The 26,927-nt window shown below is 38.9% G+C and overlaps 1 protein-coding gene across 17 annotated transcripts in view; it reads left to right on the top strand.

Moving 5' to 3' along the window:
• The window catches only part of nrxn1a (neurexin 1a), a 1,705,359-nt gene that overhangs the window by 1,431,005 nt on the left and 247,427 nt on the right, over positions 1-26,927 (top strand). The gene's annotated exons all lie outside the window — the stretch shown is intronic.

Genomic DNA, 26,927 nt, shown 5'->3' with positions numbered 1-26,927 from the left:
ATGCGCTGTGGCCCCTAGGTGGGTCTTGGGCCCCTATTGAGAATAGCTGCTTTATATATTCATAGTTTTCCCATGGTAAATCCATTTGCAGTATGTGAACAATTTAAATTGTTCTTTGAAACAATAACTTGAATAAATATATTTCCAGCTTATCGAATTAATTAACAAGTGATATTATCAAATGTCAAATGAAGCGATAATCAAAATATTGATCATTCAACGAATGTATCAGGAGTGTAATCCCTTTCTTTTCAGAATCAGAATTTATTGTCACAAACAAGTCATGAAATTCAGTGTTTTGCAACAGCATTCATATTATAACCATCTTATGACATTAAAAAAATGAAAATAATAGGGCATGAAAAGTAAGGCAGTGTCTTTAGTTCATTGATTATTCAGGAATCTGATGGCAGAAGCTGTTCTTGTGCCACTGAGTGCTTGTCTTTAGGCTCCTATACCTTTTTCCCTGATGGTAGCAGAGTGAAGAGGGCATGGCCTGGGTGCTGGGGGGGTCTTTGATGATAAGAGGATGCTTTTTTAAGACAACACCTCATGTAGATATCCTCAATGGAGTGAAGCCTGGTGCCTTTGATGTCGCAGGCTGAGTTAACAGCCCTCTGGATTTGTTCTTGCCCTGAGAGTTGGTGCCTCCATACCAGACAGTGATAAAACCAGCCAGAATGGTCTCCACAGTACACCGGTAGAAGTTTATGAGAGTCTTTGGTGAGTGGGAAGGGAAGGTTGAGAATCACTGCTCTAGATCCAATTGTAACTGAAATATTTTGCTTGACAAAAAATTGGAGTTATGAAACTGTGCACATAATGAGTCAATTAGGTATGATTAAAACAGTGGTTTTCATGATTCTTCAACCCACATACCACCTTAAGCAATCACTTACTAATCACAGAGCACTGATGGCATAGGGGACACTTAAAGTGGTATGTGAGTTGAAGGCCGAGCTGTAGTCGATGAAGAGCAGCCATATATATGAGTTGCTGTTTTCGAGGAGATCCAGTGCTGAGTGGAGAGTTAGTGATATTGCATCTGCTGTGGAGCGATTGTGTTAATTCTGGCCATGACCAGGTTCTTGAAGCATTTCATCACAGCAAAAGTTAGTGCTACTGGGCAGTAGTCATTGAGGCAGCTCACGCTACTCTTCTTGGGTACCAGTGTGATTGATGCCCTTTTGAAGCCGGTTAAATGAAAAGTGTAATTAATGATTTAAAAAATAAATTGTATTCTCAAGACATACCTTTTTTCATATTGGTTCATTTTTGCAATTCAATCGGTGCCTTCTTTTCCTATTTATTACAGAGAAAAAGAGATAATCCTTTTACAGCTGATTTTGACTCAGAATCTCTAGTAGTAAATGAAAGTGACCATAAACGTTTGGCTTGGCTTCTCTCATTTCTTTTAGGTTGCAAGTAGAAACTAGAAGGTAAGTAGAGGGTTGAAGTGATCTTTCATAAGGTGCTGTCAAGCATGTGATAGGTATTAAAGTAATTATGGTCAAATAGCTTGTGTCATTTTTTTTGTCAACTTTTGTCAAACGAGGAAAACTATAATCACAAATTTAGTTACCGAAGCTCTAATATCAAGTAAAAATGAGTTTTAAGCAAACTAAAATGTACTGACTTCATGGAGCTGAATCTGGTGTAGAATTCATGGCCAGTATTCTTGCAGAAGTAATCAAAGATGAATTTCTTCCCTCATTATCTCTTGATTTCAAATATTCAACCAATAAAGAGATTCATCATGAGAAAATGTGAGCATTTGCACCCATAGAAGGGAATGCAAAAGAATAGCATGTTTGGTGTTTGCAGATACTCTTTGGCTTTGTTCATACGAGGTTGCTCATAGTAAATCCACTTTTTCCCTCTCTGTATTTGAAATGTTCTTGCAACTGAAACCTGAAAGATTACATTATCAGTAAGCTCGCAATTGTTCATGATAACCTATTTAATGGTCCAATCTCACTCAGACACATGCTAATGCATATTTTTGAATGTTATAGTGGAAAATGGGTAAAGACACATCTGGATCCTGTCACCAATAATATTACTGGGCACAAACATGGAGTTTGTATCTTTTCTTTGAATGCTACATATATTAAATTAAAGCAGGAAATGCACAGATTGCTCATTATCTTCTTCATTATGTTGTCCTGTGAAAGTACAGCCACTGATGTGCTTTCTTCATGGCATTTTTATATTGGGTCTAGTAAAGGTCCACTGAGATAGTAATTCCCAGGAATTTAAATTTGTGGCCTTCTCTACCTCTGATACCCTAGTGATCATTAGATCGTTCACTTCTGTTTTTCCTTTCCTAATGTCACAATTATTTTCTTCATTTTTGGTGGAATTGAGAGAGATTGTTGTTAATATACCATTCAGCCAAGGTTTTAATCTCACTCCTATCTAACTCATTGCTGCTTTATATACAGTCCACTAATGTGGAATTAGTAAATTTGTCTATGTTTTTTTTTGTAAATCCAAGGCACAAAGTCATCGGTGTAAAAAACTCACATTCCACCTTAAGCAATCCCTCTGCCATAAGTGTTCTGTGATTGGTAAGGGATTGCTTAAGGTGGTACATGAGTGGAAAGAAAAAGATTTGAAAAACCCCTGTTTTAATTGTACCTAATTGACTTGTTATTTGTACGGTTTCATAACTCCAAAGGAAATGGGCCAATGGCAATTTTTCTCAAGCAAAATATTTCAGTAACAATTGGTTCTAGAGCAGTGATTCTCAACCTTCTCTTCCCACTCGCATACCACCGTAAGCAATCCCTTACTAATTACATGGCATCAGCTATAGACCTGTTGCTGGGGTAGACAAATTGGAATAGATCAAGAAATGCTTCCTCACTAGCCTTTCAAAACACTTCATCACTGTGGATATGAGTGGCACTGTTTCATAGTCATTTAGGCAGGTTACCACACTCTTGTTGGGCACTGATACGATTGGGGCCTGTTTGAGATAAATGGGGAGAAGACACTGTCTTTCTTTATATGCTAAGGCAAAAATGCAGTGTAAGTGGGGCGAATGCCTATTTGGGCCGTGCCTATTTATGAAGAAAACTCATCTTGTCTTAAATGTTTGTAAAGGTTGAGTTCTATGGAGGCTGCACCCATCCAAGTGACTGTTGAGATTCTATGTAACTCTGAGCTAAGCCTCGTAAAGGATAAAATTACATTGAAATGTCAGTGATGTGCTATTTTTTCCCCCAGAGTGCCATTTAAACTCTAGTCAATTGTGACCTCCCAAGTGTTGTTGATAAGCTCACTATTGATCAAAATATAAAGAAAAATATTATGCTCATCTGAGGAGATACCACATTTACATATAAATATATATGAACATACAGATATAGGGCACATGTTACATACGTTAATCAATAATGGTTACTATTTCTGCAAATATAATGCCAATTTGTGAAGGGGTCTACATTTTGTCATTTTAATAAGGTATCATATATTTTTCTGTATTTTTTTTCCCCAATCTGGAGCAATGGAGATTAACATTGAAGTCTTAATTAAAAACAGAGTTTGCAAGACTGTGCTCCAGTATTTACATAATTTTTAATTGTACTTGAAATTACATAGTGGATGTTTAACACTGCAAAAAAGTGATATTTCTTTTCAGCCAGAAATATCACTTTTTTGCAGTATTTTCCAAGTCTGAGCATGTCTGTGACCCAGGAGTTTGTAATGTGTTCCACTAGAGGGCATGGCACAGGGCCCATTGGAGATAGTATGATTAATGACTGCAATGTGCTGCAGTTCAGAAGATATTTAGTAGACAGAAAGCATGATTTGAAAGGCATTCACCAAGAGAGAGGGAAAAAAAAAAACAACAGGACAGACTCAATCTGTATCATCTCTGCATCAGTAATGATGTGGCCAGGTTCCATTTCTGCAGCTCTGCCACAAGGCTGCAGCAGGGCAACATTTGAAAACTAGAGATGCACCTGCTCCAATTTTCCATTCACTGATTTCAATTGGTGGAAAATTGCAGGCTATGTACTCATAAACTCATAACGAGCTACCAAGTGTATTTCTACTCTCCTCCCAGCCCTCTTCTGGTGCTTTCTCTGTTAATGAGTAATTTTGAGAATCAAGTAATTAGGTGCATAATTTGGAAGATTCCTGTTTTTATTTTCATCCCCTATTATTGGTGGATATTGGGTCTAATATAATTGTGTTTCCTCCAAAAGGCATTCTACTACAAGGTCATATTTCCCTAAATGATTTCAAAAGTAAGATCAGAGCTAATAGACATAGTTTATGAATTTAATTCATCAGGTTTTTGTCACTTTAAAGATAAAGGTTCCATTATTGTCACCTAATACTACATTTAGAATATAACATACATGAAATTCTTTAACTTTTGTTTACTGTAAGGCACACAGAGAGCTGCCACTTTGTCCAGTTCTCCTCAGAGAAACCTACAGCACCTGCTGTTCCTAAACAGTCTCCTCTACAAGTTCTGATCAGGCCTGAGCCTGCTTAGCTTCGGATATCAGACAATATCAGGTGTATTCAGGCTATTAAATGCTGTAGTAACATTTTTAAGGAAACTTACATTTATAACACTTTGCGAGGACATTTGCAGTGAATGTTAGAGAATACTGAGTCTATAATAAACAAACATCCCTGAAAGTGGCATCATAGACAGATAAGCTAATGAAGAGCGCATATTGGGTTCTGTCCTTCATTAGGAGGGGCATAGAATGCAAGAGCAGGGTGGTTAGGGGCAAACTTTATAAACCATTGGTTTGGCTACAGATAGAATGTTGCGTCATTTCTGGTTGACACAATACAGTACAGAAGAAATATGATTGCACTGGAGAGGTCACAGAAGAGATTCACCAGGATATTGCTTGGGGTTGCGAGTCTCATTTGTGATGAGAGAGTACATACAGGATGGTCCTAATAGAGGTTTAATAAATTATGAAAATAGATAAGGTAGATAATAAGAAACTTTTCCTCATAGCACAGGTGTATAATGGTTTTTTTTCATGTACAGAGCACTTGCTGGTTGACATGAATGTAATGGAACAAAGAGCCTCTATTTGTTGTCTGATTCAATAATTATATGCACTAAAGGTGCACTCTTGTGTTTAAATGACAAATCGCATCTAATTGCTGATGAACTGCCTGATTTATGGCTCCAGTCAAAAAATATAAGGACTTTGAAGTATTTTGTAGAAAGAAACTGGAGGCCAATGGAAGGGACTGCATTTTGATTTGGAGTCGTCAATCTTAGCTGAACACACTGACCTTGGGTGGGAGAGAAGGACAAGGGGCTGGTTCCATTCCCCAAAGCCACTTTCTGAAGTATCAGGGGACAACAATACCAAAGGCACAATATCTCAATACAAAATTGATAACATTTAGAAGAACAAAGAAGCACATTTGAGAAAATGAGATAATTATTAAAACCACTAGAAAGGAGCAACTAATTTCATTTAAAAATTCATCTTTACAATTAAAAAAAAACAAACCGGTAGAGGTTGGCTTTAAATAAACATTGTTAAGATGGAAGAAAAGCAGCAACTAATCAAGTCATTTATTGTCGTCCAATTTTATAAGTATAGCTTGATGAAAAAAAATGTTCTCCATCCTCATTGCAAAACACTCAGATGCATAATCAGACAATATAAAAACAAACAATACATATGCCGGACAAGTATTCATCTATATAAATAAAAAACTAAATATTGTTTCATGAATATGAAAGTCTCAGATGGTGAATATGAGCAGTTCCTTTGGTCTTTCAGGTCTTCCTGAAATTATCTTTTTAATCAAACTTAAGTGTTTTATTTCTAAATATTTTATCTACTGTAATTGCTCAGTTTAGTTCTCATCTTCTCACTGCTGAATTCTGTCACCATATGGAAAACAGCACTGTGAAAGCTGAGCTTTTGGGCCAAGCTGAACTCAATACCTTCTGCAATAACTATACCTTCGTTGATTTAACTGAGCATTTAACACCGTTCAAGAACTGCAGGTTTCTTGATAATCATCCCCCATTTTCTTCCACAGTTCTAAGGATTTTAATTGCTGTGACATAGTTTTTTTTAAGAAAAGTTAGTGCTTCATGCTCTATTCCTAAAAGGCTTTAAGGGATTTGAAGTTGGTCATGGAATTTTTTAAGGAACGATCATGGATTACCACCTATATATTTAATGGTACTGAGCCAGGAGCCTTGTTAATTTAATATACACTGCATATAATGATTTTAATTTTATTTTCAACCAACCATATGTTTAAAATGTATGGGATTATATAATTTATAAAGAAGACATTCAAATTTTGATTCCCCAAATTACTTCCAGACTTATTAAAAATGTCCAGATCCTGTGATAGTCCAATTAACCTTTGATTGTCACCTCCACCCTTTTTCCCATCTTTCTTCAGTACTTCACTGCTCTAAATCCTTTCTTTCAGACTTTCAGGAACAACTGGACCAAGAATTTTCGCCAACTTTCACACTCCAGATATTTTTCTCCAAACTGAGTTTATTTCAGACTTAAATACCACCATTGCACCAGTCCCACATCATTACTGTCCTCCAGATGCTGCATACACAATTCCCAGTGTTCTACCTTTCTAGTACCCTCATTTATACAGCAATCCAATCATCCTGCACACCTCTCCACCAGGTTAGACCAAACTCCAGAACATCACTTCTGCAAACTCAGAGTACTTCATAAGCACTACTTCAAGCTTCGAGCATTTTATCCAGCCCCCACAACACCAGGAACAATTGTATAATAACAAATCATCCAGACCCATACTCCTGCATTCACAGATGTTGTACTCCTCCACACCTCTGTATCCAGTATATTAAAGTTCTCTTTTAAAAATATTTTTTTATTGAGTTTAACATATAAATCCTACATACAAAGTCTTCCAATTGAAATAAATAACAGGTCATTTTCATATTCATATCACAAATTAAATATAAATGTAAATCAAAAACCTATCAATTTTTGTTGATTTAACAATATTTCTGGATAGAAAATAAGTAAAACCACATGAGACAATCCCTTGATATAAACAAAGGGTAAATTCTGTCTAATGACAACCGTAACTAAACCCATATTTAACAAGTTAATCTAAAAAAGAGTAAAAATAAAAAAAAACCCAAAAACTAAATCTAATCTAACCCTTCCCTCAAATCAAGGTTACATTGTAAAGATATGGATTGAATAGCGACCTTCAGACACTGGACAGACAATCTCCGGAGCATCCAAACTTCTTAATCTTCCCATCATGATAATAATCTGTGAATGGGCCCCACATCTTTCCAATTTGAAACTTTGTTTCTCCAAGCTTAAATACAACACATCATGTAACTACCGTGTATGAGTAGGTGAAGAGGCATCGTTCCACTTTATTAAAATTGCTCATCTGGCAATCGATGTGGTCAAAGCTAAAGCTTTCTCCTGGGTTGCAGACAGAGGTATATCCAGTTTGCAAGAAAAACCAAACAAAGCAATAAAGTTCTAAGACAAACATACAGCTCAGTAAAAAATTAAATAGCCTAGTCAACTGATGAAAAATAATCTGCATATTTGGACTTTAACTACTTGTTACAGATTAAAGTGTTGCAAATTGAAACATTGTTTCAATTTTCCATGTACTTCAATTACATAGCCATGTGTGGAAAATATTGCATAGCTGACCCCTGCAAGCTACAGTTCAGGAAGTTCAAAGAATCCCAATCAGAGCAATTGATAATTCATTGGAAGTCAAGCGCAGCTGACACAAGGCAACATACTGAATGAATGTTTAACTCTCTGGATTCTTTCAAGGTCCAAGGACAAAAGTCTGGCCAAATCTACTGGCAGCCTAGCACAGCAGTGGAAAGGCATGGCAATGTCATCTATCCTTATGATGAGTTTTCCATATGAATATTCCAGTTCACCTTTGGAATTCATTACTTAGGTCTATGTCGGGACCAGTGTATGATGAAGTCTAGTGCCAACTGGTCCTGATGAAACCCAAACTAGGCTTTAATAAGCAAGTAGAGAGTAAAATACCAAAGTCTGCAATCGCAATGATTAGTAAGCTAGTTACTGGTAAGTTCAAACCACCTTCTTTTACCTTGCTCATGGCAGAACTGATCATGTTACATGTACCACAGGATCTACCAATGATTTCATAAATGCCAAATATTTCTTATTCAGTGTCAATCTACCTTTCCCTGTGCTGAAAGGTTACAAAAATGTGATTGTGGCTGGCATTGTAACCTCCAGTGCCTTCACTCACCAAGCAACACAGCTGTGTCTGCAGTCAATGCATTGACTATCTAGACCAGGGGTGTCAAACTCAAATTCACAGAGGGCAAAAATTAAAAAAACTTGGACTAAGTCGTGGGCCAAACTAAATATTTATTGAAAACTTTCAACAACATCTGTGACTTTTCTCTTCTTTCAACATATGTAACGTTAAACTTTTTCTTATTAAAATAAATGTTTAATAATAGTTTTGGTTAAACTCTTTCCAGAAGAAGAATTAACAAATGAGAAATTAAATATAAAATAAAGTTTGCTGTAAAACCAGACTTCTTTTCATCTCCTCCACCTTCTGGAGCTTTTGCTTCTCGTTCAGATCCTTATACCTGTCCTGGTGTTTCGTTTCATAGTGATGTCGTATGTTATATTCTTTAACTACAGACACGCTGGCTCCACACACAAGACAGGTTTGTCTTTTAAAATGATAAACATATAGTCTGCCTCCCACCTGTCTTGAAAGGTCCTGTTTTCTGTCTTTCGTTTGGCCATTTTTCGTAAGGGGTTTATTACATGTGAGTTGGGCGACTGGTCGCAGATCTAATGAAAGTAAAGAGAGGAGGTGGGGGCGATTAGCGGGCTGACGGGCTGGTGCCAACGCATTTGCAAAGCATTCTGGGATTTGTAGTATTAGCTGTGCATGCGCTATACTGGCGCGGCGGCCAGCGGGCCAGCTCTAATACATATTTGATATGATCTTGCGGGCCAAATATAATTATATCACGTGCCAAATTTGGCCCGCGGGCCTGAGTTTGACATGTGTGATCTAGACTATCTAGTGGCGCATGCCATTTGGTCCACTCCTTTCTATCTAAAGTGATCTGGTAATTGAGTACCCATTCTCTTAAATGCTGGTGGCCACTTTTTTTGTTGCTGTTTTTCCAGCTTCTATTTGTTCTGCGTATTCATTTAAGTAATCTAAAAACTAAATTTAGTGCTACTATTCCAAGTACTTCACTTCAACCCTTCTCCATCACAACCTTCACACGTGCACAGGTACATGCACACACACAAGCACACACAGACACAAACCCACACATCCACACATGCAAACACAAACCATGCATATGCACACATGCATATATGCATAAGTACATACACATGCATGTGCACACACACGTGCAAACTCATGCACACACACATGCTCACATGCACACATACCACATACACACAAGCACATACACATGCATGTGCATACTGTTACAAGCCCAGAGGACCCATAAACCCAGCAGCAGTAGATATTCACTAAGATAAATGGTAACTTAACAAAAGTTGCTTTTAATGATCGTTAAACATGAAAACAGAATCAAACTTTAACTTACCTATTATTAACTTAACTCCCTCCTAATTCTTAGCACACATGTATGTAATGTGTGTGTAAGTTCAGAAAAGTTCTTTGGATCAAAGTCCCATCTCACTTCTCATTCCTTCAAGTTCACTGGTTGTAGGCAATTCTTATACTTTATACAGTTCATCAGGCTTTGGTGCTTAAAAGGTAAATGTTTACCACTCAGGAAGGTTCTTGTTGGTTTTCAGAGAGAGATGTGTTGTTCCAGGAAATCCACAACTGATGTACTTCCATCAGTCACCTCAGTGTCTTGCTGATTAAACTTGCCCCATCAGGGTTCTCTAGATGATAACCTCTTTCTTTCAGGTCACCAAATAGTTCCTTTCTGTTTCACTTATTCCAAGTGAAACATTAGACAGCCAGTCCTCTCCTCTTGCATGAACCACAATGGCTGTGCTAGGCCATCCTCCACACTGGGGCTTCTTGCCAGCTTTTCCTGTTTCACTTCCAGCTGCTCCTGCAGTCAGAGTCACAGTGAGAGTGATCTTTGCTTTGCTCTCTCTCTGAGACTGAGAGAAAACCTGTTTGACTCTCTCTGCTTACAAAACCACATGACCATCTTACAACAGTAAATTCTCCTTTCAGATACCAGCCGCTCCAGCCTGCTCTTTCATCTGTTGCCGTGATAAACAATAATCCATTAGTGAAGTCTTTTGAGCACTCTTCAAAGCTCTTGCAGAAAGGTGTGAGAAGCCACTATGTCTCCAGTATTTCAAATAAGATCTGTTTTAAAGTGTTTGTATATGACCTACTCTAACAAACCTTTCCCAATTTATCTCCCAGGAACATTTCTATATACTCTTTCACAATACACACACATGTTTATGTGCACACACAAACACATGCACACCACACACTCACACACATGTACATGCTCTTACAGATGCAGAGACACATCACACATACACATGCAAACACACTCTACACACACATGAGCACTCACTATAGACACACGTGCACATAACGTAGACACACACACACACACACACACACACACACACACACACACACACCTATGCTTATCACTTCAGATCATGCTGCACACAACTCTTTTCCTTCCCTTCCCTTGATCAATTTTCAGTCTATTTGTTGTATGTCCATGATTTGGTCCATATCATGATCCTCTCCTTTTGAATTCTGGAAATGTCATTCCATTTGATATTTAGCTATTAATATGCAAAGTTGTTTTGAAGAGAAAGGCTTAAGGTTTATTAGTATTCTGATGAATGGATTTCATTCCAGTAACTGGGTACATTAAAATTTTGAAAGGCGTTTCAGAATAAATTCAGACCTAGCAAAGATGAAGCCAAAATTATACATCATATATTTGTTTGCTCTTGCATTGAATAACCAGACAACACAAAAGACAACCTCTGACAAACACATTATTGTTAAAGTCAACAAGAAAACAATGTACATCAGGAGCTTCTTGAAATGGCGTCTGCTGCTAGCCAAGCTCTGTTTTTTTAACTAATGTGCCTCGCAGGGACTTGCGCAATAGCACTGTGGCGAGTACAGTGGCTGCAGCGGGTGCAGAGCAGCTGATGGGAGTAGCTGTTTACATCCCTTTTCTTGGGCAACCTCCTCCACATGGCCACAATCCATGTAGGTTCTGTACATTACAATAGTTACAGTTCAGCAGTGAACAGCCAGTCCAGTTTAATCCCGATATTTTGGTTGAGCTTACAAGTACACCTGAAGCATGTTACGTAGTAGTCATTGGTGGAGTGGATACTTGGGTGCTTCAACTTGAGAGGGGTGCAAACACTTGTGTGACAGATGATGTTATATTTTATATTGTTTATAGATATATTTTAAAGGAGATAAATTGTAGCAGATTTTTTAGTGTAGATCACATACAAACACTTCAAAACAGATCTCATTTAAAATGCCAGAGCTCTGCTCAAGCCAGCCAGTCCAGGCTCTGAATGCCTTTGCAAAAACTTTGAAGAATGCCTATAAGGACTTCACAAGTAGAACATATATACATTACAAACAAGTGCACTTAGAATTATAAGGGGGTTAAGTTAAATTAAGTAAGGTAATAGTAATAAGTTAGAGTTTGATTCGTTTTTCATGTTTAAAGATAATTAAAAACAACTTTTGTTTAAGTAACCATTTGCCTTGGTGAATTTCCTCTGGGCTCATAACACTTGCTTCATGGATTGTTGCTGAGGGAGCTTCGTTGACCCTGGGTTCATGTGTCGACGGTTTCTCCGATACACCCTTCCTTCTGATTTTACCAGGTATCACCTGGGCTCCTGGCAGCTCCTTTCAACTATGCCCATGTAGTCATAGCCCTGTGGAGTCTGCATCCTTAAGACTTAAGACAATGGCACGAGCGGTCAGCTGTTTTTGTCATAGCACCTTTTCTGCATTAGCCTCCTGCCGCTGCAGGGTTGTCCGCGTTATCCTGGACATGAGTCTTTGCGCCGGAAAGCCCAATGTGGCATTGCGAAGGGCATTCCTTAGGTTCAGCAGGTTGAGGAACACATCTATTTTCTCCATGTGAGATTTCTCCATGAGTTGCCTTGTGCTTCTCACAGCACTTTTAGCCAACCCATTTGACTGTGGGTATTCTGGTCTGCTAGTGATGTGGTTGAAATCCCATGTTGCTGCAAAGTGTCTGAGTTTCTCACTAGTGAACTGCGTGCCATTGTCCGATAACAATGTGGGGTGCCCAATGCACTGAAAAGTGTCACTTCAACTTAGTAATGACTGCCGAGGAGGTGACATCAGGTAGAAGGTCTATCTCAAACCATCCAGTGTATAAATCAATAAAAACCAAAAACTATGCCATTCAAAGCTATCTATTGCCATGGTTGACCAGGGGTGGTCTGGCACTGGGTGGAGCTGAAATGGCTCTTTCTGTTGTTGTGGTCTGGTGCTGTTGCACACTGAGCAAGCTTGTACCTCCTAGTCAATGTTTTCGATCATTCCTAGCCAAAAAACTACGTTTCTAGCCCTGCGTTTGGTTGCTTTTGCACCTGGGTGCCTTCTGTGCAGGATGTTGACATAGTTCTTTTGCAGTGAACTCGGGACTTTTGCTCTATGGGCCTTCATTATGATTCCGTCATCAATGAATAATTTGTCCCGGAGTGGTAGTCTGCACTGCTTGTTAGGTCAGCTGCCCTTGATAAAAGAGCCCAAAGTCAGTCGTGTGCTGTCTCAGTTCTTCCAACTAAGAGGAAGAGATGGGCATTACTGTTATATCAAAAGTGTCCTCTTCCTCTGTTTGCTGGATCATGGGATAGCGCGACGGCTAAGTGTATTTCTTTTCCGCACTTGTAAACTAATGTCAAGTTGTATTTCTGAAGCCTGAGCATCGTTCTCTGTAATCATGCAGGGGCCACATGGATTGGCTTCTTCAGAATTGTGACCAGAGGTAAGTGGTCAGTCTCTATGGTCACTGGTCTACCATAGATGTAGTCATTGAATTTTGATCAAGCAAAAACTACTGCCAATAAATCCTCTATTTGGGTGTACCTGGTCTCCGTGTCGGTGAGTGACCTGGATGCGAAGGCCACGGGTTTTCCGTCTTGCTGGCATGTTGCACCAAGTCTGTACTGTGATGCATCACAGTTTAATATGTCTGGTCTTCGTACATTGCAGTATGATAGAACAGGTGGGTATGATGTATGCCTTTTTAAAATGTCGAATGTGTTGTGTTCCTACTCATTCCAGGACTAGTCCACGTCTTTGTTTTTCAGCTGCCTCAGTGGGGTGGTAAGATCACTGGAATTTGGGAAGAACTTGCCCAGCTAGTTGACCATGCCCAGGAAATGTTGTAGTGCTATCACGTCTGTTTGTACCGCATTTCACTGATCGTTCTGTTCTTTGAAGGGTCCACTTTCAGGCCTTCTCCTGTGAAAACATGGCTTGTATAACTGACCTGCTTCAGCTGGAATCTGCACTTCTGTGGGTTGAGCCTAAGGTTTACCTTCCCGGCTCTGTCAAGTAACTTTCTTAAATTTGTGTTGTGTTTTTCAAAGTTCTTGCCACCTACAAGTATATCATCAACAATGATGGTACAGGGGTACCCTGCAAAGATTTGCTCCCTTGATCTTTGAAATACCTCGCTGGCTGAAATGATTCCAAATGGCATTCACAAGAATCTGTGTTGGCCGAAACTCGTGCTGAATGTAGTCAGCAGTGACGACTTGTAATTAAGTTTGATTTGCCAGAAAGAATTCTTTATGTCCAAGACTGGGGAAAAAAAATGGTTGTGCAGCAACTTCCTCCACAGTACGCATTGGATGATGTGGTTGGTTTAAAGCTGTATTGAGGTCTCTCAGGTTGATGCAGATCTGGATTTCTTTTCTGTCTTTTTTCTTAGCAGCCAGCATGGAGGACACTCTCTCGATGGGTTCGAAGACTAGAGTAATCATGTCCAGGTCCTGCATGTTATCCAGCTCATCCTTAACCCTGTCCTTTATTGTTACCAGTATATGGTGTGCTGGATGAACCAGTATCAAATCAGCTTCGGCTACATTTATCTTGTGTATCTCTCTGCTGAACAAAACAAGTCCCATGAACATGCTTACGCTCAGGCCCAGCAGAGACAGGACGTCTTTTTGGACTATGAGAAAAGTTAGTATGTGCAACTGTCCTTGTGCGTAGCCCCGCAGTTGCACTGTGCTGTCAGTTCTGATTCTGCTGCCCCAGTATGCCATTAGGCTTGTGGGCTTGATGCACAGTAAGATCTACTCTGACTTCCTCTGACTTGGCTCCTGTGTCAACTTTCATGTCTGTTGCTTTACCATTGACCTTCATTGTTACAAATGCTTTGTTATTGCTTCTAATTCTTGCTGGGTCTTCTGCCATCTGCAGAGTCAATCCATCAACGTAATACTCATCGTCCAAGTTGCTTTGTCATTGGTCAGGTTCCAGCTGGTCCTACTGTATATGGTATTCGGGTGAGTTGCTGCCTGACTCTTTAGCATCTGCTAAAATGGTTCCATTTCCGGCAGGCTCTGCATTGTTGGCTGAACGCCAGGCACATCTCTCGTACTGCCATTTGGTAGCTGCTGCAGTTACCGCACTCTGTCCTGGATGAGGACGTAGTAGGACTTGGTTGCCTTATTCTTCTTCTGTCTTCAGGCCACTGCCTGTTCACAGGTCCTACCTGGACTGTGTCTACACTCACGCCTTGCTGCTGTGGAGGGGCTAGCTTTCTGCTGTTCTCCTCTGTAGTTTCATAGGTCAGTCATGTGGTGATGGCTTTGATGGCATTAGCTCACTTTAGCTCACTGTCAGACAGCAGTGCCTTTCTCATGCCTTCGTCACAGATACCTCAGACTATCATCTTTAATCAACTCTTCACAGAGCGCTCTGAAGTCATAGGTCCTTGCCCTGATTTTTAGGTCACTAACGTACGAGTGGATCAACTCACCAGGCCTCTCATATTAAATCTGTGCCTTTCCATAATTAAGTTCATTTGTGGATTGCACATTTCTCAAAATCTTCTTTTTAAATACTCTGGGTCCTCTCTTGCTCAGTCGGGCTGGTAACGATACCCACTTCGCGCACCTCATTTGTGTATAGGAATGACCTTGCCCTTTCAATGACCTCAGGGCCCACCAAATTTAGTAAAATATATGTTCTGACTTGGGCAGACATCACTATGTGCTGCCACGATGAAAATCTCATATTCTTGTTTGAATACACACCAATTCTCAGCCACATTGCCCCTCAAACATGAGTGGGTCGGGCCTTCTGATCCGTCCGCCATTATGGTGCAGTTACAAATGTGTTGCAAGCATGGTGTTGGTTATCATTTTTCACTTGAAGGCTACAGGCTTAGGATGCATGCAATCGCACTTCTGACACCATGCATCGAATAACCAGACAACATAAGTGCTAACCTCTGATAAACACTTTACTGTTAAATTCAACAATGTACAATGGGAGCTTCTTGAAATGGCGTCTGCTACCAGTCAAGCTCTGTTTTTTTAACTAACGCGCTTCGCAGGGACTTGTAGATGCGCAATAGCACTGTGGCGAGTACGGTGGCTGCAGTGGGTGCAGAGCAGCTGATGGGAATGGCTGTATACAATATTTATAGCATTTTCTTTAGGTCAGTCTGTTTTCAATTGATTTAAAGGCCCCATTGTTTTCTCAAACTGCTGGTGTATGAGGTTTGGTTACTGTTAATGTGAGGAGCTCGCAACATTGCTTTATGGGACATCTGCTTCACCATTTTAGATGTTAATTTACATGATTTAAATGTGCACGTTACAGATTTTACTGCAGATAATTGGAAGTTAGACAATGGTCATTTGCAAGATTGGATTTGTCTTATTTACTTACAGTAAACAAGCCACACCTAGGCCATTTTCCACATTGGAGGGTAGATGCCAGTGTAGTCACACCATTGGAGAGCTCAGCTACAGGCACAGCTGGATCAGAAGTGTTTTATCTTGAGCACTAAACCTTTTTTTAATTGTTTGGTCACAGCATTTGCTGTATTCAATGCACTCAGCTGTTTCTTGGTACATACAACCAATAAAATTGGCTTAAAGCTGGTTTTACGAAAGTGGACACAAATAACGTGTTGCTTTTATTATTCATGTTAGCAGATGTATTTAATTTGCTAATACGAATAATGAAAACTCCATCCAATTACAGTTCAAAATGCATGTAACTGTTGTTGAAGCTGAGATAAAGAAACAGAGACAGAAACAATTTTACTGTTACATCACAAGAGTGACAAATTCAAAATTAAGGTCAGCTATTCAGGACCCAACCTGAGTGAAGGCTCAGAAGCTGAGTATATTCAATTAGAGATTGATAGATTTTTGAATAATAAGGGAATTGAGATATAAGACTACATAGGCAAGATCCATAGGTGTAAATGAACATCCATGATCTTGTTGAATATTAAAGTGTGCATGTTAGGCCAAATGACCTACTTTTACAGCATCCTATGGTCTTATAAATATTGTGCAGATAGATACATGGAACAGAGAGAAATGGAGGGTTATGCAGTTGAGAAATTCTCAGCAATTGTTAGAGTAGGTTATTAATTTGGACAACACTGTGGGCCAAAGAGCCTGTGCTGTGCTGTAGATTTTTATGTTCTGGAGCTCAGTACCGTCATTAAACTTTTGAGCCGATTTCATATAATTGTCTTCTTTGGATGAAGAGACAGGCCAAATTAGAGTGCAGCTAAATAAAAGATGAGTATAGCTACCAACAGTTAGTATAGTGAAAAAATGGAGCATTGCTTGAGTTGGTTTCCAGGGGCATCATGTCTGATGAGCAGAGCATCGTTCGTTCTCGTCAGTTCAAGGCCAAGTGGACTTCTTTAACTCAAATCCAATGCAGAAAAGGATAACACTATTTTGAAGGAAACTGGCCACATAGTGCTGTCTGTCAACTTATTCTACTTATACACCTTAAATATATAAAGGCTGCAAACAAACTTGCATGTCTTCCAATGCATTTCATCTATAAGATTTAGAACAGTGTAACTTTAAGATGAAGTGACAAATATTCTTGGGGATCTGATTGGCAATTTTTTTTAACCCGAAGCATGTTTGGAATATGGTTGCTGCTGAGATGGTGGTTGAGGCAGGTAGTCTCACACTATTAAGATGAATAACATCTTAAGTACATAAATTCCCAAAGTGTAGAAAGCCATGGGCCACATATGGGTAAATGGGACGTAACCATATAACCATTTACGGAGCGGAAACAGGCCATGTTGGCCTTTCGAGTCCGCACCGGTTCACTGATTTCGTGCGCCCTCTTTGTTCAGGTAATCTAAAATTCATCCCTAACTTTCTTTTTAAATATGATTTAAGCTGATAATAATAAATAGTAGTATTACTTGGCATATTATACTTATCCTTCAATTGGTCCCGGTAGATCACGTCGATGGGGGATGTCAGAGTTAAGTTTGTTTTTAAATACACAGAGAGTTGTGGGTGCCTGGACTGTAGATAAGTACAATATTCAACATGGACATAGTTGATCAAAGCGCCTCTTTCATTTTCTGAACCAATATGACTCTGTATCTCTAATACCTTTGCACCAATCACTTTACAAGGACACTCTATCTCAGATCACAGCAATGTAATCGAATTGCATCTGCATTTATTATCCCTTTCCGAGGGGGGTGGGGGTGTCATTATACATGAATGAATTCCAGCTCAGAATGAGTACTCCTTGTGAAATGAAATTCGACATTGTGCAGTTAAGGCCAAGTGAATCGTTGGTGGCAAATACCTCACCTTTTCAGCACAAGTCATTGTACTTTTTCCTTTAAGTCTCAGGAGATTAGCAACCTGTATAATTGTGAGCTTTTTCCATGCCATCTATTTGCAGTAAAAGACAGTTCATCACAATCAACCTCACAAGGGCCATGAATTGGCCATAGCTCAGAAATTAATTTTAAAAATCTCCGTATAGCCCAGTTTTTAATATCTAAACCTTGACTTAGGTCATACTGCTAATATTTTCTGGGACCAACACACCAGTCACTTGAAAATTTATCAGATTATCAGGCTGGAACAGTTAGGAAAGCAGTTGGTGCATTACTGTTACAGTACCAGCAGCCCGGGATCGAATCCAACACTACCAATAAGCAGTTTGTACAAGCTCCTGTGACCTGCTTGGGTTTCCCCTGGGTGATCGAGTTTATTCCCACCCTCCAAAACATATGGGGTTCTAAGTTAATTGGGTGTAAGTGGGTAGCATGCATCTCCATCACCAGAATTGGCTTCTATTGTGTTGTAAATAAAAAAGAAAGTTCCACAAATTTACTCTAATGCATTTAGGCAAACGAGTTTCAGTTTTAAACTGCAAACACATATGCAAATAAAAAAAAATCATCTGTTCAGTTTGCACACCCCAAAGTTCAGATTTATTATCTGAATACATACATTTTTAATTTTTAATTTATTTTTCACACTATGAACCCTACTGACCAAAATACACACAAACATTTCCCTCTTGAATATACACGGTGTCATTTTCTCCCCTTCCCCCCCCCTTCCTTCCTTCCCTCCTTCACCCCCCCTCCCCACCCACTCAACGTTCAACATATATGATGCATTAAACCCATTAAACAATGTCATCACACAATGAAAATAAACAAGACATTTGTGTCTTCTATTTTTACATACTGGGTCAGTTCATTTTGTCTTCTTCTCCTTCTGTCATTTTAGGCGGTGGAGGTCTGCGGTTGGACTTCTCTGTTGTGTTCCATGTACGGTTCCCAAATTTGTTCGAATACTGTGATATTATTTCTTAAATTATATGTTATTTTTTTCCAATGGAATACATTAATTCATTTCTATGTACCATTGCTGTATTCTCAGGCTATCTTCTAATTTCCAGGTTGACATAATACATTTTTTTGCTACAGCTAACGCTATCATAATAAATCTTTTTTGTGCTCCATCCAAATCGAGTCCAAATTCTTTACTTCCTATATTACTTAGAAGAAAGATCTCTGGATTTTTTGGTATGTTGCTTTTTGTGAATTTATTTAATATTTGGTTTAGATCTTCACAAAACTTTTCCACTTTCTCACATGCCCAAATTTTTCCTGTTTCCTTCTTACAGCGAAAACAGTCTGATACCGTTGGGTCCCAATTATTTAACTTTTGGAATATGGTGTATAGCCTGTGTAACCCATTATATTGTATCATGCGTAACCTCGTGTTTATTGTATTTCTCATAGTTCCGGAGCATAGCTTTTTCCATGTTTCATTCTTTATCTTTATGTTTAGATCTTGTTCCCATTTTTGTTTGGGTTTACAGCTTGTTTCCTCGTTCTCTTTCTCTTGCAGTTTGATGTACATGTTTGTTATAAATCTTTTAATTATCATTGCGTCTGTAATCACATATTCAAAATTGCTTCCTTCTGGTAACCTCAGCCTGCTTCCCAATTTGTCCTTTAAGAAGGTTTTCAGTTGGTGGTATGCAAACATTGTACTGTGAGTTATACCATATTTGTCCTTCATTTGTTCAAAAGATAATAATTTATTTCCCAAAAAACAATTTTCTATTCTTTTGATCCCTTTTCTCTCCCATTCTCTAAAGGAAAGGTTATCTATTGTGATTAGTTGATTTTGCGTCAATATTAATTTTGGTAGTTGATAATTTGTTTTATTCCTTTCTACATGAATCTTCTTCCAACTGTTGAGCAGATGGTGCAGTATTGGTGAAATCCTATGTTGCACCAGCTTTTCATCCCACTTATATAGTATATGTTCAGGTACCTTCTCCTTTATTTTATCTAGCTCTAATCTGGTCCAATCTGGTTTTTCCCTTGTTTGATAAAAATCAGATAGGTTTCTTAGTTGTGCTGCTCTATAATAATTCTTAAAGTTTGGTAGCTGTAAGCCCCCTTGTTTGTACCATTCTGTTAATTTATCTAGTGCCATCCTCGTTTCCCCCCTTTCCATAAGAATTTCCTTATTATTTTCTTTAGCTCCTTGAAGAATTTCTTTGTTAGGTGAATTGGTAACGATTGGAATAGGTGTCTGAATACATACATGATATCACATACATCTCTGAGATAAAAGAGGCCAGGCAGAATTTCTATGTATCAGTCGTGCAAGAATCCATAAATGAGACTCTGATTGAGTTTGTTGTTACAAGTCTGATAGTAGAGGGGTAGCAACTGTTTCTTAACCTGGTGGCATAAATCTTTCATGCTCTGTTCTCCCTGCTGCCATCAAGAAAGAGGTATAGCTGCTGTAAGACTCATGTCACCAGGTTCAGTTGGCATGCATCTTACAGCAGCTAAACCTCTTTCTTGAGAGTAGCAGGAAGAACAGAGCATGTGCTGGGGTGGTGTGGATCCTTGATGATTGTTGCTGTTCTCCGATGGCAGCGTTCCATATATATTTTCTTGATAGTGGGGAGAATTTTGCCTCTGATGTTCTGAGCTGTGTCCAATACCTTTCGAAGCGATTTCCACTCAGAAGTATTGGTGCCCCCATACTAAACCTCCGAAAACTCCTGAGGAAGTCGAGGCGCTGATGTGCTTTCTTCACGATGACATTCGTGTGTTGGATCCAGGAAAGGTCCTCTGAGATAGAAACTCCCGGCAATTTAAATATGCTGACCCTTTCCACCTCTGATCCGCCAATAATCATAGGATTATACACCTCTGGTTCCCCCCACCCCCCTAAAGTCCACAGTCAGCTCCTTGGTTTGGAGGTTGGCTCAGGCAACATTCAGGTAAGTTTACCATCTCCTTGCTGAATGCTGAGTCATCGGCCCCTTTTATACAACCCCCTGCCGTGGTATAGTCAGTGAATTTGTAGATGGTGTTATTATTTGTACTGAGCCACATAATCATTGGTGTAAATGTATAAACCTATCGTGGTCATTGGTAATAAGGTTAGCTTGAATTAGGAGAGCAGCCAAGATATTCTACTGAGGATGGTTAAATGGATTCTTAATCCACATAATTTGATAGAACTGACAGAAATAAACTTCTGCCTGATTTTATTTGAAAAATAGTGTTAGTTTTCAGTCAAACAGATACAGAATGATTTTGATGATTCTCAAGTACATGACTTGAGATCATGTAGTCTAATAGGGGAACTCTTACAATATAATTGATCATTACTAAGCATCAGGTGTAACATCTGCTACAGTGCAAGGTTCCCCTGGTAGCCAACCTGGTAACATTATTGTGTAGTTTCCATAGTCTGTTTTTCTATTAACTGAGACTGCATGAAAAATCCCTGCTGAGTGAACAGGGCCTTTAGGAGCAATATTACCATCAACAACATTGGGTTAATTTACGAGCTAACCTTAGCTCAACAGCTGGAATCCCTTAAGATTATAGCTGAAAACTAAACTTACTTGACATTAGTTACCATCAGTACAACTATGGGATGAGAAATGCAATTAGGTAATAACCAGCATCTCATAATCTTTGTGTCAGGCCTTGTGTGAAACTTGTCTTTGTTTCATCAATTGCCTTTAACTTTGATGGAGACTCACACAATCTGACAAGTAACCTCGGGACCATTACAATGTATTCGGCAAAGAAGATAAACCTCAGCCAGAAGAGATGAGACAAATAACTTTGGACCTCACAAATAAGAATAGATCTGCCAGCATCTAAAGAACTGATATTTTGGATAGAAGTTTTTTTTTCCCAGGAACATCAATCTGTCTGGTCACCTGCTGATAAAAGATGACCTATTCCCAACAATTTCTTTTCATTTTAAATTTATTTTTTTCACTCTGTAATAGCAATGAGTCATCATTATCCATGGATCTCCCCATATTTCAAATAACTTTAGTTGCTGTTGCAGCCTTCTGGCTTTTTTAGTGAGTTTCCTTGGGAGTAAGAACAAAGTGTAAACACTCACAGATTTCATAACAACATTTTGAACAGATGCAAAGGCACCCATGTCCAAGCCATAAACAGTGTTAATGCTCTCAATTAAAAACCAGAACAATGGTTGTTTACCTAAGGAGAAGACATGTGTTCAGAGAGAAAGTTGTATGTTTATGACTCGTGTTTTTGGTAAATGGAAACTGAAACCAGTATTGATCAAGCAAGTCAGATGATTGATACACTTGAAGAAGCATTCAATATCATCAGTCAGCCATTTGAAAAGGTAAAAATGGAGTAACTTTGTGTGAGATGGACGCTACGATTGTTTTCTCCTTGATGGGGAAGCAGTGCTCTACTGTGATCATTGTAGTGGTCATTTTGATTTATCCATGTCTGGGTAAAGGCTACAGGAACATTCCTGTATTTGGATAATGATCATTCTAATGGTCATTTCATTCAACCCTTGCCTGGGTTCGTGGAAGCATCATGGAAGTCACAAGTTTCATAAATCCTATGCAATGAAGAGGGTAGTTGTGACAATCACTTGTATGAAAGAATATTTTTCTGGAAGCAACTCGATAAGAATTCATGAGTTTTGAGAAGTCTGATGAATAGGTGTCTCACTTACTTTATAATTATGAATATCATTTAAAGGTTCTGAGTTTCAACATAGGATTTCTATATATATAGACACATGCACACACACCCTCTCTCTCTTACTTGTGCATAGTTGGGGTTATGAGTAATTATTAATTAAAATATTGTTTTAAAAATACCATAGTTTTGGTGAATTTCTATTGCTGCTGGTCTATGATGTAACACTGCCATTTGGTGCATTGGTGGACTACTTGTGGAGTTCAGTGGGGTAGTGCACAGATTCACAGACTTCTCAATTATAAGAGTGGTGTAGGACAGGCGTTGACAAGATGGGTAAACTTTGTTATGTCCATTTTTAATTCATGATGCCCAACAGGGAAAGCCAAAGAACTTAGGGCCTGGATAGGTGCAGAACAAAGGGATGTTTTTGCCATCACAGATTGAAAGAGGATCAGGTCTGGCGATTCAGTATTCAGGGGTACCATAGTTACACGTCAGGGCAGTGCTAGTGTGACAGAGAATTTAGATATGTTTTTGGGAAATAAACTGGGAAAGGTTTGTTAGGGTAGGTTACACACAAACACTTCAAAACAGATCTTATTTGAAATACTGGAGCTCTCCCCCATGCTAAATATGTCAGGGCCAACACCATTTTCAAGAGCTTTGAAGAGTGCTCAAGAGACTTCACTAATGGCTTGTTGTTTACAAAAGGCAACAGATGAAAGAGTTTGTAAGAGCTGCTTCTGTCTGGAGCTGTTATAAGAGGGTCATGTGGATTTGCAAGCAGAGAGAGTCAATCAGGCTTTCTCAAAGAGAGAGAGAAAGAGAAAGAGACACAGAGATCACTTTTACATATTACAGCCAGCAAACAACAGCTAGGACTGGGATAGGACAAGCTGGCAAGCTTGTAGAAAGCCTTTTTGGAAGGCAGACTGGTCAAAGCTCTTGTGGTTCATGCAAAAGGAGAGGACTGGCTGTCTAATGTTTCACTTGGAATAAGGGAAATAAAAACGAACTCTGTGGTGAGCTGAAAGAAAGAGGATATCATTTGGAGAACCCTGAAGGGGCAGGTTTCATCAGCAAGATAACTGATTAAAAAGGAACAACAAATCTCTCCCTGAAAACCGAGAAGAACCTTCCTGAGCAGTAACCATTTACCTTCCAAGCACCAAAGCCTGGTGAAATTTATAAATGTTAAATTCTGAGCACAGTATAAGAATTGCCTGCAACCAGTGAACTTGGAGGAATGAGAAGTGAGATGGGACTGTGAACCAAAGAACTTTTCTGAACGTACACACACATTACATACATGAGTTAGAAGGGGGTTAAGTAAGTTAATAGTGATAAGTTAAAGTTGAATTCTATTTTCATGTTTAAAGATAATTAAAAGCAACTTTTGTTTAAGTAACCATTTGTCTTGATGAATATCTTTTGCTGCTGGGTTTTGGGGTTCTCTGGGCTCGTAACATTAGACACAATGGGAAGAGAGGTTAGGGATCATGCAGGGGGAGGGGATTGGGATGGGGGTGGTTGCAGTCTTAGTCAAATAGGCTATCACAGTTGATTTCAGAGAATATTGGTGAAAAACTAACATGTGAGGCAGTGTGGGTGGAAATCAGAAACTGAAAATTAGTAGTCACCTTGATGGGTGTAGACTCTGTACCTCCAAACAGTCCATAAGATGTAGGAACAAAATGAGGCAATTCAGCACATCAAATCTGCTCTGCCATTTGAATCATAACTCATGAGTTTTATTCTGAGCCCCATTCACTGTGAGAGAGAGGATGAAGTACGTAGACAGATTGCTGTGGTCTGTAAGGTTAGCAAAGCTGCTACTGCAGGTGATTTCAATTTCCACAACTTTGATGGGCATGGCAATATATCAGGGGCTTAGATGGGATGAACTCAGTTAAGTGTGTCCAGGAGAACTTTCTACATCAATATAATCTAACTAGTAAGGGGCAATATAAGACCACATACTGGGGAATGAAGCTGGTCAGGTAATTGATGTATGGGTAGGGGATCACTTTTGGACAAGTGACCTCAATTCTATTAGCTTTAAGATGGTCATGGTAAAGGATAGCACTGGTTCTTGAATTAAACACCTAAATTGAGGCAAACCCAATTTCAACAATGATTAGGCAGGAGATAAAAATAGTTGAATGGACAGAAATGTTAGCAAAAGCATGACTACCAAATGGGAGGTATTTAAGAGTGTGAAAAAGAAAGTTCAGGATGTTCCCAGTCGGGTAAAGTAAAAATGGCAAGGCAAAGAAATCCTGGTTAACCACAGGTAGAGAGGTCCAAAAATGAGATATACTGTATTTCAGATACAGGCAGACAGGATTGAGAGAAACCCTTGACAAGTATGAGGAATGTAGAAGCATAGTGAAGAGAGAATAAGAAGAGCTAAAAGAGGCTTTGGCAGATAGCGTAAGGGAGAATCCAAAAAGATGAATTAATTAATTCTTCCAGTTGCAACTAGCAAACACCTCAACATCCATCCCATCGCCAAAACTATTGATCGGTTTTGATGTTACCCTTCCCCACACCTTACTGCTAGTTCAGCACCATCAAAGTTCTGAGGCATTGGATTTAACACTTTGTACTGCTGACAGAATTACACTGTTAAAGATGGTCTCTCTTGAATCAGGTCTGCTAACTCTTGTCTGATGTTAACTGATTTGATTGTTAATTAATTGTAGACTCCATAATTGACCACAGGTACAGTTTCTACAGCATACAGGACTGAGCCTCTATTGCAACTCTATTTCCTGTTTTGTTCCTCATGAACCTTGATAACATCTCTCCCATTCATCTGATTATTGTCCCTTTAAGCGATCGAATGAAGACATCTGCTGGTGATATTGCAGACTGAAATTCAATGATTCTTTGCCAATAATCTGCTGGGGATGTCCAACAAGTATCTGCATCTCAATTGCCTTGTTAAATATGTGTCTTGGCTCAATATAACCATACTTCAGCCAATTCAGGGATGGATGTTTTTCATACTCTTGTCAAGCTGGCATTCGAGAATTTTTGTTGAGGCTCAAGCAACTTTGTTTAAAACCCCCCCCCCCCCCCCACCACCACCACCACCACAGTGCAGTTATTAACACAACTTACGCCTCACTTTTCATCATCTCAATCTGAAAATCTATGACATATGTAATAGTCATTAAAATGATGATACAATATAATTTCTTCTTTATTACTTGTCCTATTTCTTGTTAATTAATGAAAATAACAGCTTCACAGGTTCATGTTGAAATGCACTTGAAGTATCAAATACATTTGAAGTATCAAATTCTTTTCAGTGAAAAGGTTTTTATCAGCATCCTTCCTCCCTCTGGGCCATGCCACTTCATGCAGACGAGAGCATATTCTCCTGCTAAACACATTTATTTTTAACCCTTAAGTAAGTTGCTGTTAATGTGGCCCATCTGAAATATAATTTCATAAGATATGATATCAAGAATAATTATAAAATTACAAATGTTAAACAAATTAGATAATCAGCTTAACAATTTTATCTTCAAGGCTCAGATGGTTAAATTTAGTGAAGCTGTATATCAATAGGAAGAGCCTGTCATCTTTGAATTATTAGAAAGCTAGTATGAGTCAAGCAACATTGTAAATTTTTTTTTCTTTTTAATGATGAGTATCATTTTGGTTTAAAAAGTGTACATTTAATTTATGTCTACAATGAATACAATAGTGGGAAAAAGTCAGAAGATTTTCAACTCGCCAAGTGCCATTTTCATTAACGTGAGGAGTGATTTCCTTTGTGGTTGGAGTTATCTAAAAAGTCATTTTCTTGCTCTATAAATTAAATCCACATCTAAAATCCTTGCACAATTTACAATGCTGAGGTTTTTTTATAGAATGAGAATATGTTGTCATCATTGATCAACTGTGCAATTTACATGAACTAAAAATATTAAACTAAGGAGGACATACTAAAAAAAAATTGCATAAATGAAGTTCTCCACCTCCCTCGAAGGAAGTTCCATGAGAGTCCGACTCACTGGTCCCCATCTGTACTCTCTATGGCTTTCAAGCTCTATGACCATGTGCTTACCCAGACTCACTTCCACAGCCATTTGTCCATCCTGGCTACTTCTCTCCACTACCATCTTGTGCCACATGGATTCCAGCTCCATTTCCAGGCCTCTTAGTTTGGCCCCCATAAAGATCTAATGTACCTGTGCTGCACTGACCTTTGCTCTATTGCTTTTCTCACTGTATCTTAGGGACCACTCTCACCTCCATGGTATTAGTGGACCTTCACTCTGTCACTACCACTGGTCTGAACCTCATTCTCCATGACCTCACCAATATTTCTTCCTCTGCCAAATCCATGCCT

Source organism: Narcine bancroftii, chromosome 4 (genome assembly GCF_036971445.1).
Source record: "Narcine bancroftii isolate sNarBan1 chromosome 4, sNarBan1.hap1, whole genome shotgun sequence".
In the NCBI taxonomy this organism is placed as follows: domain Eukaryota; kingdom Metazoa; phylum Chordata; class Chondrichthyes; order Torpediniformes; family Narcinidae; genus Narcine; species Narcine bancroftii.
This window is presented reverse-complemented; position numbering and strand designations above follow the sequence as displayed.